The 17,518-nt window shown below is 39.8% G+C and overlaps 1 protein-coding gene across 1 annotated transcript in view; it reads left to right on the top strand.

Moving 5' to 3' along the window:
* The window catches only part of DCDC2 (doublecortin domain containing 2), a 149,836-nt gene that overhangs the window by 100,589 nt on the left and 31,729 nt on the right, over positions 1-17,518 (top strand). The window lies entirely within an intron of this gene.

Consider the following 17,518-nt stretch of genomic DNA (forward strand, 5'->3'; position numbering starts at 1 on the left):
CAACCACTGCGCCACCAGGGAGGCCCAGGGTTTTTTTTTTTTTTTATCATATTAGAATGTGTTCTGAAGAGACTGCTCCCACAGACTAAACCAAATTTTTGCTTGACCAGCTGACTTTCTTTAAAAGTGTCTTGAAAACCTTTTGTGCTCCTTTCCTGAAAGATTTAGTGAGAATGTGATAAGCAGAATAATGGCCCTCCAAAATCTATGTCCTAATCCCCGGCATCTGTGAATACGTTATGTTACAGGGCAACAGGGGAGTTAAGGTTGCTAATGAGCTGAACTGAAAACAGGGAGATGGTCCTCACTTACCTTGGTGGGTCCAATGGACTCCAAAGGGTCCTTTAAATGTGGAAGAGGGAGGCAGAAGAGTCAGAACCAGAGAGATGACGTCGTAAGAAAGACTCAATGATGGGCCATTGCTGGCTTTGAAGATGGAAGGAGGCCACGAGCCAAGGAATGCAGGTGGCTCTAGGAAGCTGGAAATGACAAAAAGATGGATTCTGCCCTAGAGCCTGCAGAAAGGAACACAGCCCTGCTAACACCTTGATTTTTTAGCCTGGTGAGACACATTTCAGTCTCTGACCTCCAGAACTGTAGGATAACAAACTTGTGTAGTTTTAAGCCATCAAGTTTGTGGTAATTTGTTACAGCTGCAATTGGAAACCAATACAGAAAGAGTAAGGGGAAACCTGTCTTTGTGCTTTTGCCACATGCCTCCTTCCCAATGCTGTGGTATTTTCAGTATTCTTCCAGGGAAAATTAAAGGATAGAGACAGAACCACAAAGCACTTTAGGAGACTGTGATGGCCAAACCTGGCAGTGGCCACCGTGAACCTCCCTCAGGGGACTGGAGTCACACCCTCACATCAGGACAGTGACCAGAAGCTCACAAAAAGAGACCCACGCTGGCAAGGCCTCAAGCCATGATCCCTCCACCATGGCCTGGGTTAGGGAAAGAGGTGTATATGGGGAAATATTAAAAGTTAGTGCACAGTGCTACTCTTGGAATTCTTCATTAGCAGATGTTTAAAAGTCAGCTCTCTAAAATTACTTGCAGAAGCTTATAAATATGAATTTCCTGTAATTCACATTTTACAAGAACTCCTATCAGCTGTATCACAGCTTGAAAAATACCAAAAATGCATTAGAAAAACCTTTCTCTTTAAAACTATATTGATCTCATGTTTACATGGCAAAAGAAGGCCATTACGCGGCAGGCAGTAAAAGCTTCATTTCAGAGAGCTTGAGAAAAAACTCAAAATAATTCACTGTTAGACTTTTCCTTACAAAATAAAATGAAATACCACCACCTGCTGCTTAAAATCTCCAATTAATGCTATAAAAAGTACCTTCATTTAAAAAGCCAATGTGTAAATTTCTCCAAGTTGGGTGCAGACATTTCTTCAAATTTACTGTAACCTTTTGCTCCTGTCTGCAGTAGAAAGAGGCTTCCAGATTCCAAAGAGAAGCCAGACCTGATTTTCACCTAATTACTTAAGAGTGAAACCCCTTTCTGTTCATCGGGTTCAGTTATTTAAGATACTGATAATTTACATATAATCTGCTGCTATGTGTGTTTAGTAGAAATTGTGAAAGAAGATTATTGAAGCTTGCCAACATTCCACCTAGGAATTAAAATAAGGGTGTTTTTGCACCAACCACAGAAGAGAAGGAAGAGGCTGGAAGAAAAAATGAACAGTGATCTTTCTCGTCTCACAAGGCTCTTTAAAGACCAAATCAGCAGGTGTGAAAATCACCACCTTTGAGCAGTTTTTAAGCAATGAGAAAGTGCAGGCCGTTTATCTCTTTCCCACCCTGATAGTCAGGTTAATGAGAATTTCCGAGGGGTGAGCCACTGGACATCTTTGAAATGCCCCCTTCTGTTTACCAGATGAATCAAGGGACAGTCAGCTGTGAACACTGGGCAGGAAGGGTCAGCTGAAAAATGGGCAGGAGGGGTCATTTGCAGCCTGTGAGCAAAAGCAGCAGGCCGTTTCTGTCATTCTGTTTTCTTGCCCAGCCAGTTATCAGGGCAGAAGCTAGTATGGAAAGAGTTGCCAAGAATCATTCGGGGCTGCTGTGGTCAGTTACTAGTACAGAGCAGGGAGTTCCTGGCAGACAAGACTGAAGACAGATGTATGACAACGTAGGATGGTCCAGCGTCTTTGCTTGCCCCTCGAGGCTCTCCACGATAGCCTGCTCGAGTGGTACCGCTCATCTCCCACCACCCCTCATCATGAATCCAGGAGGACTGGTCTCTTTAATTAGGTCCCTTGATGATCCCTGCTCCTCCAATGCTCTGTTCTTATTTTTAATTCTTGACTGGTGTGTCCTGCCCCACCATATATTTTTTGCATAGCCTACATTCTCTGAAAGTCCAGAGGAAGTGGTACAGCTTCCCCCAGGGAAGACTTTATAATCCTCGCTCATACTGGCCTTAACCTTTCACGTTCATGTTCTCTATGCCGTCATCTACATGGCTCCAAGAGGAATATTTCAAAGCACATAATCTGGCAGAAACACTTATCCACACATTTCTTTTTTTATTGATCGATGTCATAACTCTGTTAGAGGCTAAGGATACAAAGATGAACAAGACATGGGCCCCTCCCTCGAGGCATTCACAGTCAGATGAGTTCGTCCTCACAGTCCAAGAGTGGAGGTGGGTGCCACCCATGACAGGGGCAGGGCCAGGGTACTGGGGGATCACAGAAGAGGACAGCCAAAACCGGACTGAGAGGCCAGGGCGAGCTTCATGGAGGTGGAAGTCTTCAGGAAGGATGCGGGTCAGGTCATTGTCAGCAGCCCCCTGTCATCCTCAGGACGACACTCCTGAGAGGGTCTCATAAGCTCTTTCACCTTCTGGTTTCTATCACCTCCTCATTTTCAAGCATCAATATACAACACACGTGTGTGTACACATGTGTACATGTGCTTACACACACACACACACACACACACTTACCGAATGCTCTGGCTAATAAGAACTGAGCAGATCATATTAGTCAAAACTCAGATCTCATTGGCTTATGTAAAAGAATATTTCACCCTTGATATCTCTGACTGTTCACCTACAATTCATGCTTCAGCCTATTGGAATCATTTTTCAGTTCTCAACCTTCTAATGAAAGCACACTGGCCAAGGTTGTCCTTGACCTCTGGAAGGTTAAATCCAATGACCTTTTTACAGCTTCCTTTTACTTGGCCTCTTTGCCCCATGTGGGTGACCCTGTCACTTAGCACTGTGTCATCTTGGACAAGTTCATTAAATGATCTCTGCCTCGATTTCCTCAATTATAAAATGAGATAATAATATGATTATTATTATCACAACCCTATGAGTATTGATTGAGTTGATATATGCAAAGTGCCTGGTATAAAGCAAGCATAGTTAAATGCTACTGTTATTTAACTCTCCTGATGAGTCTCTAAAAGACAATCTCTATGCTGGTAACTTTGACAGCACTCTTTGGTTGTCCCCCCACCTCTCTGTGTCCTTCAGCCTTCTTCATTGACCTCTCTTATTTATTCTGCCTCCCCTTAAATATTAAGGTCTCAGGGTTTGTCCCGACATCCCAGGCTAACACACTGGTCCACCCCCAGGGCTCTCCTGCCTCCCACTTGCCCCTACAACAGCTCAAATCTAACCACTTCCCGAGCGGTCTGTGTGAAACTCAAATCTCAGCATGTTCTTCCGCTGCAGAGGCTCCCCTATGCAGGACCAAACCCCTTTACTTGGCTTACAAAGCTCTTTCCACCAGCTGGCCTCAGCCCACCCTGCAGATCTTACCTCTCACCACCCTGACCCCTCACTTCCAGTGCCTCTAGGCAGTTCCTCATATGTACTGGCCAAGTGGGCCCTGTAACTTGCATGGCCTTGCTCATGCTGTTCCTTCTTTCACACCAGCTTAGGCATGATTTCCTTGGGTATTCTTCTCCCTGGATATTCAACGCCTCTCTCCTCTGTGCACCACTGTACCCCAAGCTGTTGCCCATCAGACCTCTAAGACAGCTGCTGTGCTGATTTGCAGTCATTGCCATTTCCCTCAAGGGCAAGGGCTGTCTTATTCTTTGTATCCTCAGCACCTAAAGAGCAGCTGCTGTGGTTGGTACAGAGTTGGCGCTCAGACGATGAACAAATGAATGGGACAAACAAGTGGAAGGGCCAATAAACTGTAAAGCTGGACCCAGAGCCCATTCCCAGTGGACTCTGGTGATGCCAGTTCCCTGCTGCTTCTGCCTGTCAGGGAGAGACCTTCCCGAACTCTTTCTTTTTCTCTTTCCTGAGAGGGCTGGTGGGAATCTGGGTGCCCGGGGGGCATCTGCAGATGGTCCAGATTGTCTCAATCCTCTGTGTTAAAGGGGAGGTCAAGGGTGAGGTCAAGCTCATTAATGCATTAGGAAAAGCAACTTTTTACCTTTCTTTCCCACTGGTGGGAAAGCTCAGTACAGTGACATTTAAGAACAGTCTCTACTCTTAACCTCTTTCAAATGAATAGTAGTCTTAACCATTTTCTCTGTCAGTTTTCCATTTCTTTGTAAGTGCCAGTTTGGTGGCTACATAGGCAAGGATGGCAACTATTGGCTGCAAATCCCCAGACACAGGATAATTTATAATAAGCCTGGTTGTCATGATTCCTATGCAATGCAACTTACAGCTTCTTTTTGCAAGCTAATCAATTCAAGGAAGTATGTCAGGTGTGCAACACATTTACAGGGATTGTTTATTTAACGTAAAAATGTCTTTCTTTATGCATTTATTTCTTTAGTTGTTAATTTGCTAGTGTGTACCATCTCTAACAATTCAAAGGCCTTTCCAAAGTTAAGGTAAAATTGTTGCAAACGGCATGAATTTTGCAAAACAGATGAATTGAGAAAGTGAGAGGGGGATGCTTGATACACAAAAGGTAGTTTTGCGGTTGCTGAGTTAACAGGAACAGTGAAGAACTGTCTGTGTTGGGGTAGAGTTAGCCCAACTCACACAAGGTTGATATGTATAGAAATATCAACCTTGTCTCTGCTTCCTTTGTGACCACTCAAGACCATTGCATATGGTTTTATCATCTGGTTTAAAAATGTGCAGCTTAAAATATATTTAAGAACAACGTGTAACACATTTAAATGTAAAATTAGACTGTGTGAATATTCTTAGAATAGCATTCATAAAGAAGTCAATTCACTTAGACACAGTTGCAATGATATTATGAGCTCCCTCTTTGCTTAAAAGCTTTTTCCAAAAGTTTTCTGATAAAGGATTGCCAGATTACATTTATACCCAGGGGTGGAATTCATTAATCTGTGCTCAATTCATTTGGCCACGGACTTTTTGAAAAGGAACATAACAATTTTTTTTATCCACACATCCCCATATGAAAATATACATTTTAGTCAGTCCTTTTTTTCATGAAAGTTCAGCTTTTGCCCTCCGCAGAAGAAAATATGTTCAAATAAGTGATTGGAAATAAAAATAACTTTGATTATGATGAAACTTAGTGACTTCACTGTTTAAACAGTTATGCAATTTTTTGATTATTTTTATTTTGCATTCTAGTTTGTTCCACTGCCTTATGGATGTACTGTTGTTATACCTGTAGCTCAACGCATTATTCTCTCCTTATTTTTAGCTCTTCTTTCAATGAAAAAAAATATACGTAAGCTTTAGGAACATCTAAAGAAAACAGATGGCTTTTCAGAATTTCTTTAACCCTGAAATTAAATCTCTTGCTTTTCACTCTTGAGCTAAGAATAAAATTGTTATGGATGTCCTCAGACTGCATATTAATGCCTGTTCCACTCATATTCCACATTATCATTTTTATTTCCACTGGGATTTCTGATATAATCAGGTATTAAACCTGTGGTTATTTTGGCAATTATGCCTTTTATGGAAGGCTTCTAACAGCTAAACCCTAAGTTAGGAAAAAATATTGTTTTTACCTCATCTGGAAGAAGAGTTGTCCTAAAAGATGTTTGAAGATTCAACTGGAGGTTAACATTTTTAAAGAAAAGCTCACAGAGAGAGTCCTCCACTTTCCATTCATTACACAACACACACAGGAAACTTTTTTCTTCCTCCCGCTCTGTCCAAAGCACATGCCAGACTCAAGCTCATGCCTTGAGCTCTATGTGCGAGCCACCAATTTTTAAAAATTGACAGTTCTCCATTATTCCTACAGAGTTTAATTTCTCACACTGTCCTAAAATTTTTACTTATTTTAAAGGGTATTATCTCCCCTTATCTCATTTGTTTTCCCAGAATAATCTCAAAACTACTCACCCTTCCTCACACGTCCCTCCACTCAGACCTGCTATTTCCATTTTCAATTTTTGAATTTGCTTCTTCTCATCCATAACTTGGAAGGCAGCCTGAATGTTCAAAAGTAAAATAGCTCTCCCCTGTGACTCTTACAGCACTGGCTCAGGTTTGGTCTAATTAGCATGTAGTTCATTACCTTAGTGTTGGTGATGCTTCTTCCAAGGTATCATTTAAAAGGCAGAAGCTTGGGAGTAGCTGAGGCCTTGGTCCTGGCTCTGTGCAGCCTTAGACAAGTTATTTAATCCTCAGATCCTTTATGAAGTAGGATAAAAACACCTACTTCACAGGGTAATCGTGAGGAATGTGCTTAGCATACATAGTAGGCGTTCAAAAAAACTAGGTCCCTTCTCCCTCTCCTGGCTCCATATTGAGTGCTACGTGTAGCCCAGCCAGGTTGCATGTCATGGGCTTTGGGAGAAATGAGTATGAGACAATCTCAATATCCTTTCTCTGGCAATATCTAAATTGCCTATAATGTGGTACCATTACGGTACAGAGAGTAAGTATAAAAATTTCGGAGACTTGAAAGACATTGGGGGAAGGGGCCCTTGAGTTGTGTCCTGAAGGGAAGGATGGACAAGTGCTGTGGCCGGGAGGAGATTGCTTGAGGAGAGGCCAGGAGGTGAGGAGGACAGGGAAGAGAGAACCATCACATTCCCCTGGGGGTGAGGGGTCTAGTTGCAGAGCTGTGGGGCGTGTTGGAAAGTCAGTCCATAGTATGATGGCCTTTAGGAATTGAACAGAGGACTTTAGACTTGAAATAGAACATAACAGGGAGCTGGAGTTCAAGTAATTGCATTGCCCTCGTTAAGTGGATTATCTTCCAGGGTGGCAAGAAGAGAGGGGTTTTATGCCTTTTATTTTCTCCAATGTAGTGAAGTGATTTTTAAACTCTCCGTGACTCATCATACAAAAATATTTACATCATGATACAGGACACCTGCATATGCTTATGTATATTTGTTTCATGAAATAAAAGTTTTGTGAAAGGGTAGTTACCCTGGTTATGTGTACTGCACAGGGCTGACTATGTAATTTGCAGGGTCTTGTGCAAAATGGAGATGTGGGACCTTTTGTTCAAAATGCAGGTAAAAAGTGCTGTTAAAGGTACTTAAATATATACTTTTTCCTTTCTTCTGTGGTCTCTTTCTTTCTCAGCTTGTCATGGTGTCTTTTATTTTGCTTTTATTGTCATTCTAAGTAAAGAAAATTTAAATTGGAAGTTTAAATTATTAAGATTTAGAAATGAAAAAGGAGAAATCACAACTGACACTGAAGAAATGCAAAGGATTATAAGAGACTACTACAAACAACAGAGTGAAGTAAGTCAGAAAGAGAAAAACAAGTACTGTATGCTAACGCATATATATGGAATCTAAAAAAAAAATGGTACTGATGAACCTAGTTGCAGGGCAGGAATAAAGATGTAGACATAGAGAATGGACTTGAGGAAACAGGGTGGCAGGAGGAAGCTGGGGCGAAGTGAGAGAGTAACACTCACATATATACACTACCAAATGTAAAATAGTCAGCTAGTGGGAAGCAGCCGCATAGCACAGGGAGATCAGCTCGGTGCTTCGTGACCACCTAGAGGGGTGGGATAGGGAAGGTGGGAGGGAGGCTCAAGAGGGAGGGGATATGGGGACATATGTATGCCTATGGCTGATTCTCTTTGGTATATAACAGAAACTAACAGTATTGTGAAGCAATTATACTCCAATAAAGATCTATTTTTAAAAAAAGAAAGCAAACTTAACTTTCCACCAAAAAAAAAATTACTAAGATGAATCATACCATTTGTCTTTATAACATACAATGCCATAATGTTATAGTATAAGACCACTTAACTCATGTATGGAATCACCAAAATTGCACAATTTGTATTTCTTAGCTCACATTTGCATATGTATTTTGTCCTTATCAGAATAGTGGAAATACTGTATATAAAACTAGCTCAGCTATTCATTTCACTTTTAATATGCACATTCTATCAACACTCTCTACCTTAGGTGTACTGATGAGTAAGGAAGGACTGAAAAGAAAAGGGACCATGGGTTGCCTTATGTTTCCCTTTCCTTCTATGTCATCATTTTCATCAGAAGTGATGGACTGCTACAGAGAAGTAGCATGAGTAAGAAAGAGTAGGCTAGGGTTATCCTTGGTCTTTCTTATTTCTTACAATGCCATTGGCTTCTTTCTTCCTTGGAAGCAAGTTCTGGTTTTATTGGAAAGTGTGGCCCCACCACGCCTTTCTCAGATGCAGAGGTAACATGATTATCCTATACTCATTGAGTCTTGACAGTCGCCCATGTGATTGATGGGTCCACCCATTGATGAGTCCACCTGAGTTCTGTACTCACTAGCCATCACAAACCCTAAGGCAAGGAACCATGGGCACACATATATCCTCCCCTCATGAATGTGCTCCATTGTCTCATTGGACTTCACTTACGAAACACAAGTTCAAAGATAAAATTATTAAGAACTTCAAGATGGTGGCAGATCATTAAGCCAAGTTGGGGGCTTTTCATAGAATGGGGCCCTATGAGACTGTATAGGTCACGTGCCCATGAAGCTGACCCTGGCGTAACAATCAATATTTTGTTTTCTTCTGTCTTATTAAAAAAAAAAAACATAGTTGCAACTCATTAAGTTGATGTCACAATCCACTAATGGGTCATAACTGGCAGATTAGGAAACCCGCCATTAAAAACGTAGACTCTAGTGTCAGATTGCTAGGTCTGAATCCTGCTTCACCACTCGCTGCTTACGACCTTTAGGGGACCTCCGTTTTTCATATATAAAATGCAGGAAATATTATTAATTACTTCATAAAGCTGTTATGGTATTAAATGAGTTAATACATGTAATATGCTTAGAATGATGTATGTCATACAATAAGCATCCAATAAGTATTAGATGATCGTCATCGTTAATATTGTTACCATTATTATTAATTTACATCTTGCTCTAGGTAAATGCTGAAGAAAAAAGTGTTTCTTTACTGAACAGTAAGCATCTCCACTTATTCGAAAATAGATATTGGTAAATAGGTTTACCAATACTTGTGTTTTATCTTGACTGCAAGTATGGGAAATATTATAATATTCAAATGAAAGTTAATTCTTACCACCCTTAATGCAATGAAAATACTTAAAAATTACAGTTTAATGAAAAATTCAATGAGAGGTTGCTTTATTTCTGTTCCTCCTCTCCAAGATTAAAACAGATAGATTACTGGTATTTGTCAATTATCAGGTAAAAGAAGAAGCAAGAATATCTGAAAGATACCATTCCTAAGCTTAAGGAACCAGACTTATTCCTTTTGTAATGAAATTCTTAGATGATGAACTTCAATCATAGGTTAAAATGCTAGAGGAGAATGTTTTCTATCTTTGCAAACATACAGCAAACATCAATTTTTGTTATAGACCCAAACTAAATCCCTAAGTCATAACATTAAACGAAAAGAGTGCAGAATCTGGTGGATATCCCATCAATACCTGTTGTTGGAGCAACATTAAATCAAAGTGAGCAAAATGCTGACTGATTTGCTTTGATCTGTTTTGACTCCTTGATAGTTTCATAATAAATAGTACTATTTTGTAACTAATTTGCATATTTCCCTTTATCATCTGAAGCTGTTGAGATCTCTTCCCATTGATGCCTGGACATTTTATGTTTACTTGATTCTCTCAAATTTGTACTAAGTTTATATCTGCATAAAGTGACAGTCACTGATTGTCTGTCAGTTGCTGATACATGGACATAAATATATGGGCATATTTATGATTAGATAATCATCATCTTAACATGGAGTTCAATAGACTCATTTAAATGGATTTATTTCAGGCTAGTTTTTTTTTTTTTTTGAGGTACGCGGGCCTTTCACTGTTGTGGCCTCTCCCATTACAGAGCACAGGCTCCAGACGCGCAGGCTCAGTGGCCATGGCTCACGGGCCCAGCTGCTCCGCTGCATGTGGGATCTTCCCAGACCGGGGCACGAACCTGCATCCCCTGCATCGGCAGGCGGACTCTCAAACACTGCGCCACCAGGGAAGCCCTATTTCAGGCTATTTTAAATAAAATTTGGGACATAGCAGATACTGCAGAGCAAAATATCTTATGAAAAAATTTGTTTTTATCTACTATTTATTGACAGCAATTTCTTGAATGGTAGACTTTATGTGTCTTCAAAGATATGCTAAATTGATTATATTTTAACTTCCCATTTTATGTTAAGATGGAAGATTAACTACCAATCAAAGCTAAGTTATGTCTTTAGCAAGGCATCAGCTCTGATAGCAATTTAGCATCCTCTTCAAAAATTGCTGTGGAGCAGATTAAAATACCTGAAATGCTAAGCATTTAAAGAGATATCACTTTGACTGTCTAAAGCAAATAGAAGCATACAAATCTGTAAAATGCTGAGTTAAATTGAAAACACCCTCACTCAGATTTAAAGAATAATTCAGGTCTATAACCTGTGCCAATTAGGTATGATGAAAAATTATCCAGTTCCTTTATTCAGGATGACTGATTTGTACTGATTTGCACATTTGCACTACCTGCCACTTTACCCTGAGTGAGGACCACAGTTCACAGAATCACCAGCACCTATCTCAGGATTAGGCTAGCTTTGAAAGTGGTGATACTTGTTTTATACTTCTAGTAGGATTGGCATTGTTAAACATATTATTTTAAAGCATATTATTCTAGTAAGTTGAAAGAATGTTGGATGATGAAAGAGTAATTTAGTAATAATTGGGATTAATAACCAACTTTTTAAAAATGCATGTTAAGTTCATTTTTATTTTCATATTTGAGCTAGGTATTTAATCCTTTAAGTATATGCTGTGTATATAATTTGGAAACAATTTTTAGAGAAGTATCTCAGCCTTCCATCTCAAGTTGATCAACTGCAGATAGATTTTGAAAATTTACAATCCTGGTTTCTCTTTTAGCTTTTGGTTTTTAGGTTCCTTGCATGAATTCTTAGTAGTCTTCTGAAGCCAAGGCGTCTTTTATTTCTTTGTCTGAAATGATTGTGAATGACCATGCTAATAGAATGCTTTAACTCAGGTGTGCAAGTTGAAGGTGCCTTGTTTCCTGGGATGGGTGCTGCCCATAGGCTTCTCTCCTTCTTGCTCTATCTTCCCATATCCCCCTACACCCTGCAGCCACACTACCATGTTGTAATCCATTTAGGATTTTTGGCTAAGGTTCAAACTCCAATAAATGTCTGTGTAGTAAGGATAATATTTTCATGAAATACAATTCCAGCTGCTTTTATATTATCAAGATGAAGATAATCCGTTTTGGTTTAACTTGGCCATGCGTGAATGGGGATTGTTTGAGTTTGCAAGAGTGCTTGGATTTCATTAGACATGCTTGTGTGTTAGGGACATAAATTTAGCAACAGCTTTATGGTGCTGACATCTGTGACAAATTCTTTGGAAGGCAGGAGTCAGAAGAAGTGGGATTTAACCCTGTTCAGCCCTTACTACCTCCAAGGCATCAGGCCTCTGAGTTGGGTTTTACAGGACTATGGTCTCTCTTCTCCACTTCACAGCCAATCATCTTGAAAGAGTGGTCCATATTGCCTGTGTTCTGTGATAGGCACCACCCTTTTATACTGCACCCCAATATAATCTGATATTTTATGCTCTGCTAAAATAACTCTCACCTAGTTGACCAGATCATCAGGGTGCTAAAGCCGGAGGACACTTTTTAATACTGATTATTCCTTTGCACTTGACTTTTGCTTGTCCCATAGCTTCCGTAACATCTCACTCTTACTTTTTCTTGTTCTTTCCTTATTTCTTTTCAATCTTCGTGAGTTCCTCTTCTTACCATCCCTTCAATTTTTTTTTTCTAGAATTCTGCCCCCAGCCATTTTCTATTCTCATTCCAAGTTCTCTCCCGGACCCTTGGCTTTATTTACCAACTGTGCTTTGACAGTTTCCAGATCTGTATCCTTAACCTAGAACTTCATCCTAGTTAACAGATTTATATTTCCAACCACTTAATTGACATGTCTTTCAAGATGCCTAACAGGGGACTCAAAGCAGCATACGAAAATCACAACTCATACTCTCCCATCTTAACTATGCCCACCCCCTTCCTTTTCTGTCCCTTGTCTTGATAAATAGCTCTCCTAACCACTGAGACACCCATAAACCTTAGAGTCCCCCTTTGACTCTTCCGTCTCTCTCACCTCACACATCCAGGCAGTCATGGAGTCCTGTCAGTACCTTTACGTGTCTCTCATGTGCCCTCCTGTCCATCCCGCTGCCAATGCCTTCATTCAGGACCTGCAATGTCTAGTGTGTCTCCACAGCCGCACAGAGCAGTGCCTGTCCCACTACCCCAATGGGGGCTGTGGGTTCTGTGCTTCAGAACCTCATGACCCATCATTCCATACTTATTTCCCATTCCATTTCTTCGAACTCTCCAGGATACCAGCCTCCTGTCACTTCAGTCTGACCCATATTACAGGCTTTCCTTTCTACAATCCTGGCTAATCTTCTCACTCTGACCCGTTATCTCCACATCAGCAATATCGTCCTAGAGACCCTTGAGTAATACCTTCCTTCCTTATCTTCCCCTCCACACCCACCCTGCCATGAATCCGCACTCCCTTCCTGCTAGGCAGGCCTCTTTCCAGGGCACTCCCCCAGCCTGATGCTCCCTGCAGTCCTTCAGTTGCTCTTCATCATCTTCAGGCTCAAGTTCAAATTCTTGGTTTTATCAGTCAAGGTTTTCTGAATCATCCCTGCCTCCTTGCTGCAGCCATGCTCATCTGACCACAGTCCCTGGAACAGACCATGCGTTCCAGTGCCTTTGAGTCTTTGCATATACTGATCTTGTTGTCTAGAATGCCCTTCCTCTGCTCCTCAATAACTAATTCTACTTGTCTTTTGATTTGTAGCTTCTGTCTCTCAGAAACCTTCTTTGACTGACCACCACGCCCACCTGTCACCCTTGCCTACCTCTCTGAACTCTTAACAGCCTGTGTAGCACTAGTTACATTTATCATTCTGTTCTACTGATTTTTCCATTTAAATTTCCTAGTAGACAGTAAGCATCTTGAGATCAGTGCCTTGTTCATCTCTTCTGTGGCTGGTATCCAGCCCATGCCTGGGCATGAGGAGGTTTGGTAAATATTGGCACAGTGAATGAATGAATGAATGAATGAATGAACAAAAAATTGAGGGATTTAAGAGTACTGTGTATTTCTGTTATATGCAAGTATGCCATTTGTTACCTTGATACATTTTCTAGGGTAGAGAAGTAATTTGAGTATGGCTAGCTCTTTTACAGACTGAAATACGCAAGGTCATTTGGAGGTAGTTGGACCAGCCAGAATTAAGAATAGGAATCCTGATTTTTCGGCCACTTATTAAGTAACTTCAAGTCACTGGGGTCCAATGAGGAACAATTCAATTATTCTGATAAACTAAAACTAATTTGCAGTGTAATTTTTATAAGGTTACAAAATTAGAAATGCAAAAAAAAAAATAAAGCTATATATACTTGTTGGCTTAGGTAAACCAACTCAGAAGTATTTTATTTTTCTCAGATCCATGTATCTGTTATGCACTTTATAAAGTATATCAAAATTTATATAGATTATAAAATAATTTTGTCATGAATTCTACATATTATATATATATGTTTTAGTCTTTGTACTTTTTTTTACATCTTTATTGGAGTATAATTGCTTTACAATGGTGTGTTAGTTTCTGCTTTATAACAAAGTGAATCAGTTATACATATACATATGTCCCCATATCTCTTCCCTCTTGCGTCTCCCTCCCTCCCACCCTCCCTATCCCACCCCTCCAGGTGGTCACAAAGCACCGAGCTGATCTCCCTGTGCTATGCGGCTGCTTCCCACTAGCTATCTATTTTACGTTTGGTACTGTATATATGTCCATACCACTCTCTCACTTTGTCCCAGCTTACTCTTCCCCCTCCTCATGTCCTCAAGTCCATTCTCTAGTAGGTCTGTGTCTTTATTCCTGTCTTACCCCTAGGTTCTTCATGATAGTCTTTGCACTTTGAATATTTCTGATTTTGATGAAAATCTAAAACATCTGTATCTGAAAAGAATAAACTAGAAATGAAGGGATAAGAACAAAATTACCTTTGATCTGGGGAAATCAATGATAATAATCCTACTTTTACCTTCTGTCTACACTTAGAAAATTTTGTTACACCCATTTAAAGTCAAGGTGAACTAACCATGGTGGTTAAGATCAAGTCTATGCAAAGAGTTAATAGTCAAATTTGAGCATCAATTGCATAATAGATGATATTTAATACCTGGAGTGGGAGTCAGGAAATAGAAAGAAGCCAGATACACTTCAAACTGCAGTTAAGTAAACTCAGCCTATCTAAGTGGATGGATAAAGTTATTTTCATGTAATATTCTAAATTGCCAAAGAAAAATATCACTTGTGATATTCTTGTTCCTATAAAGAGTTTCCATTTGAGTTTATGGGTCAGAATGAAACATATGGAGACAATTAGTGATTAAAAAGCATTCGGGTAATATGGCTGTACTAAGTTAGATACACTCAGAATATTAGCTGTTATTTGATTAGTTTTTCATTCTGCCTAATGATAATATTCTTTAGTTCAGGCGAGTGGTGTGAGGAAGATATTGTGCAAGTTGTTATAAGGATCAGAGGAGGGCTGGCCAGCATCCTTTCATCAGGAAGTGTTATCACATGGGAATCCCTCTTCCTCTCCTCCTCCCTACTTGCTAACTTCACATAGAGTTACCTTTCTGGAAGTGCTTTCTTTCAATTTCATTAAGATGTTGTGATGACAACAATCTGTATCTAAGAAGGGTTTTATTGGAAATTCAGTATAGTTCACATATGAATATAGTTCACATTAGCATTAGCTAATGAAAATAATTTGTATGTCACTTTCTTACCAATTTTACTTCGAATTCTGCCTCTGGCCACTGATGTGACACAGATAAAGACAGCATAATCTTCCTTTTAAACAGATCTATATACTTCTTTCTTCTTAGAATATTATCTTATATACTGAAAGCCATGAGCTCCTTGTTGCTCACATTTTTTTCTCAGTAATCTACTGGATTTAATGAGCTGCTTTTTAAAATTAATATTTTGTTTTTAATTTAACATTTTTATGAGAAGGTCTCAGTAGTAAATCATAGTAAAATGTTTATAGTCACGCTAAACTTTCCTGCTTACAAAAAGAGCTTCCACTTAATAGATATCTAATATTTCCATAAAGTATTTAAAACTGGGCGTTAACTCTGTTATTTTTCTTTTTATTTATCCTGATAAGTTCCAATCAGTTTCAAACACTGAACACATTCAAATATGGTTTATAGTATTATTTTAAAAGAATTTTTAATAATTTTGGTGAGAAAGTATCCTTTAAACAAGATCGTTGGGCTTAAATACTGATTATCAGCAATTACATGAATGTATCATTCATTAATTATTTGGTAACTTTTCTTACTTAACGTTAAAATTTTAACATATTTAAAATATTAAAATATTTTAATGTTACTAAACTAACACACTGATGTACTGAAACTAGGAAATGCTTTCATTTCAGCCGTTCTAGTTGCAGAAAGGCTAAAAATGCACAAGCACTAGTTTGCCATTTCTGTAAGGGAAACAGATTCTTATTTATTACGAGCTACACACTAATGACATGACCGCCCTACCTCAGCAGCTCTGCTTTCATTTTTTAGGCAATAAAATTCATAAGGGATAAGTGAAACATAATTGAGGAGCATTTTTATTTTTACTAGAGTGTTTGTTATTGCTTTGCTGTGTAATATACACTAAAATGTCTATTCATGATTCAAAGAAAAAAGATTAGAGCTGAATTGCAGTGTAGTGTGCATCCAAGCATTGAATTTGATCCTCAGTGTAGTAATTGAATGAGAGCAGTATTGTGTATCAAATTTATCCTCGCTCTTTAGTTTGTTAGCAAATGGCTTTTATTAAGAAGGTTTTAGGGTAGGGGAGGACTTAAAAAAATCGAATCCCTTTTCTTCTTTCTGGCAGATGTGTGTATCTGGAGTGGTGTTTTTTGTACATTGTAGGGGAGGGAGAGAGAGAGAGAGGTAATAACATTTAGAGATGGAAAACAGAAGGCAGAGGACTTGCAGGAGGTTTTTGGACCACTGCCTTCATAGCAGGAGGAACAGGGGTGTCTCAGCTGCCTGCCCTCACCCAGCAAGTACCTGGAGGAGTCAGAAAGGGGACTTGCAGGGGCTACTGCCCCAGTATTCTTTCTAGACCATAGTTTTTGGACACATGGTGTATTAGTTGCCTATTGCTGCTGTAACAAATTACCACAAATATGGTGCCTTAAAACAGCACATGCTTATTATCTTAGTGTCCTGGAGGTCAGAATTCCAAAATGGTCCTCACTGGGCTGTAATCACAGTGTTGGTGAGGCTTTATTCCTTCTAGAATCTCTAAGAGGAAAGTTTCTATTCTTACCTTTTCCCAGTTTTTAGAGGTTGTCTGCAATTCCCTCGTTTATGGCCCCCTTCCATCTTCAAAGCCAGCAATGGCCAGTCAAGTCCTTCTCACACCACATCACCCTGACACTGATTCCCCCGCCCCTCTCTTTCACTTACAAGGACCTTTGTGGTTGCATTGGGTCCACCTGCATAATCCAGGATAATCTCCCCATCTGAAGGTCAGCTGATGAGCAATTCCATCTGCAACCTTAATTCACCTCTGCCATGCGATGTAATATAATCAGTTTCTGAGGATTAGGATGGAGAAATCTTGGGGGGGCGGGTATTATCTCACTTACCACACATAGCCTAATTTATTGACCCCTGTGTAAGTGTACTCCAGTCTTCTTTCTCTTCACCCCTCTTTATCCTCCTCCTCCTCATCAAAATGCTGTACTGCCAAGTGTGGCCAGATTGGGGCAACACAGAGAATTAATGGACTGGGCTAGCGGCTTTTAAATTGTACTCTCCTTACATTCTATCTCAATGCAGCAAATATTTTTGAGTGCCTGCTGTTTATTCGTCCAACAAACACCTTTTGAACACCTGTGTGCTGAGCTCTATTACATGCTAGCTACAGAGCAGTGAACGGTATGGGTGTGGTACCTGCTCTCTTGGAGCCTACACTTTGATGGAGACTGACAAACACTAAAACACCAAATAAACAAGAA

This window comes from Mesoplodon bidens (assembly GCF_964165515.1).
Source record: "Mesoplodon bidens genome assembly, chromosome: 10".
Taxonomy (NCBI): Eukaryota; Metazoa; Chordata; class Mammalia; order Artiodactyla; family Ziphiidae; genus Mesoplodon; species Mesoplodon bidens.